The 2,640-nt window shown below is 55.8% G+C and overlaps 1 pseudogene across 1 annotated transcript; it reads left to right on the top strand.

The window, feature by feature from the left end:
- The first annotated feature begins 214 nt into the window (after positions 1 to 214).
- Positions 215 to 1,600, top strand: LOC308081410 (solute carrier family 41 member 1-like; annotated as a pseudogene). Its single transcript has one exon. The product of its transcript is annotated as a solute carrier family 41 member 1-like (transcript).
- Positions 1,601 to 2,640: the final 1,040 nt, after the last annotated feature.

Genomic DNA, 2,640 nt, shown 5'->3' with positions numbered 1-2,640 from the left:
GGACATCCCTGAAGTCATCAGTGTATGCCCATATATGGGCATCAAACCAGACCGCGCAGGATATAGTCTAGATTTCTCAATAGAGGAGCTGGGAGACCAAATACAACCAGTGAGGAATATCAACTACCATCAGCATATTGTCAACAGCATTGTATACTGAACCACAGCCACCACCGCCCCTACGCCTACTAACACCACCACCACCAGCAGCACCATGCCAGGTGACGACCCACAGTCCCAACAAGCCCGTCAAAGGAAGAAACCCAAGAAGTCTCGCCCCAAGGGGAAGGGCAAAGGCAGCCCCGATGCCCGCCTGGCAGACGCTTCAGGCGGGCAGGATGAGCCCGAGGAGTCGTCCGTTGCCATTTGCCTGCAGGTGCTGTTCCCCTACCTGCTGGCGGGGATGGGCATGGTGATGGCGGGCATGGTGCTAGACTCCGTGCGGCACTGGGAGGTGTTCAAGGTGATAACGGAGATCTTCATCATGGTCCCTGCTCTGGTGGGACTGAAGGGTAACCTGGAGATGACCTTGGCGGCTCGCCTGTCCACCGCCGCTAACACGGGTCAGATGGACGACCCCGGTAAGCAGTGGACCATGGTGTGTAGTAACCTGGCTCTGATACAGGTCCAGGCCACCGTGGTGGGCTTCCTGGCGGCGGTGGCGGCGGTGTGTTTGGGGGCCGTGTCCAGGGGAGGGGTGGAGTTGGACCAGGCAGCCGTCCTGTGCGCCAGCAGCATCGTCACGGCCTTCGTCGCCGCTCTCTCCCTCGGTCTGGTGATGATCGGCGTGATCGTTGGTGCCAGGAAGGTGGGGATAAACCCCGACAACGTTGCCACGCCCATCGCTGCCAGCCTCGGCGACCTCATTACGCTGTCCCTGCTGGCCGGAGTCAGCAGCACGCTTTATCGATACATAGATGTATGGTACCTGTCTCCATGCGTGTGTGTGCTGTTCCTGGCTCTGATTCCCGTGTGGGTGATGTTCGCTCGCCAGAGTCCACAGATCAGAGAAGTTCTCCGCTCTGGATGGCAACCGGTCATAGTGGCTATGTCTATCAGCAGTTTCGGGGGTCTCATACTGGACAAGACTGTGAGCGATCCGAAGTTCAAGGGCATGGCCGTCTTCACGCCCGTCATCAACGGCGTGGGTGGCAACCTGGTGGCCATTCAGGCCAGCAGGATCTCCACGTATCTCCACGTCTGGGGTGTTCCCGGGGTTCTGCCCGATAAGATGAGACAGCACTGGCCCGATCCCTGTGTCACCTTCTTCTCCTCGGGCGTGAACTCCACGTCGGCCAGAGTGTTGCTCATGCTGGTGGTCCCCGGTCACCTGGTGTTCCTCTACGCCATCTCCCTGCTGCAGGGCGGAGAGGCGACCATCGGCGCGGCGTTCACCGTCCTGTACCTGTGTGCTGCGCTGGTGCAGGTGGCCATCCTGCTGTACGTGGCGGACCTCATCGTACGGCGGATGTGGAGGCAGAGCCTGGATCCGGACAACTTCTCCATCCCTTACCTGACGGCGCTGGGAGACCTGCTGGGCACCGGCTTCCTGGCTCTCTGCTTCCGCTGGGTGTAGCTGCTCCATGGACTGGGTCTTTGAACACCCACCGTCTCTCCGAAACCCACCATCCATTTCTCTCTCCCGCCCTCCAGTCTCACCATCAGGATGTCGTTATTCGCACGTTTGGCCTTTAAAACATGTTTGAAAGGGAAATATCCCTTTACGCACGTGGGACAGTTTATGGATATCTGATTGGAGAACCAGTAGTCACACACTGGTTTACACTTGGAGGATGTGCTGTACTATGCATTTTTTGGTTGAAATGTGAAACACTTGCGTGAAACACTATGATTGTATTACCCGAGTCAGAGCCAATAAGACCGTTTTCCCGTTATTCGGATCACAGCAGACTAGAAACACGTTACTCATTAAGGGACTCATTTCTTTCTCTTTTGTTCTTTTCTTGAATTGATAGTTTACAGTCTTTTAAGAATACAGTAAAATCTGGACTGTCAATGTAATGTTCCCCGAGTACAATGAACAACACCCTGGATTTTACTTTGAAGTGTGTACTGAAAATGTCATGACCCCGTAGCCCAGGAAGCCTATTTAAACCATTCTGTAAACGTACATAAAATCGCCTTTACAAAGTTCTAACCCAGTTTGGTTCCCGACCCATTCCGGTTCTCACTGTCCGTTGTTGAGAACCATTGTGCTAGAATTACAGCCAAAATGGGGGCACGGTAGCGCAGTCGGTAGCGCTGTCGCCTCACAGCTAGAAGGTCCTGGGTTCGATTCCCGCCGGGGATGCTGTGGGCGCTGCGGGCGTGTTCTCTCCTCCGCGTCATCAGTGCCCATACCCTAGGTGGGGTTGGCGAAAGGGCCTCTCTGTGTGGAGTTTGCATGTTCTCCCCGTGTCTCCTAGGGTAGGTACCCTCACAAAAACATGCAGTAATCCTGGTCACTATACTGCCTCCCCCTGGCCAGCCGGGGCGCCTGATGGAGGGGAAAGGAACTGGTTGGAATAACGTGTTCCTTCCACGCGCTACGTCCAACCAGGGAACCTCCCCCCTGTCGGGTGATAAGAAGCGGCCTGCTCGCTCCTCATGCATTGAAGGAGGCATGAGCTTCAGCTTGGG

This window comes from Gymnoscopelus braueri (assembly GCF_963280865.1).
Source record: "Gymnoscopelus braueri genome assembly, contig: SCAFFOLD_272, whole genome shotgun sequence".
NCBI lineage: Eukaryota > Metazoa > Chordata > Actinopteri > Myctophiformes > Myctophidae > Gymnoscopelus > Gymnoscopelus braueri.
This window is presented reverse-complemented; position numbering and strand designations above follow the sequence as displayed.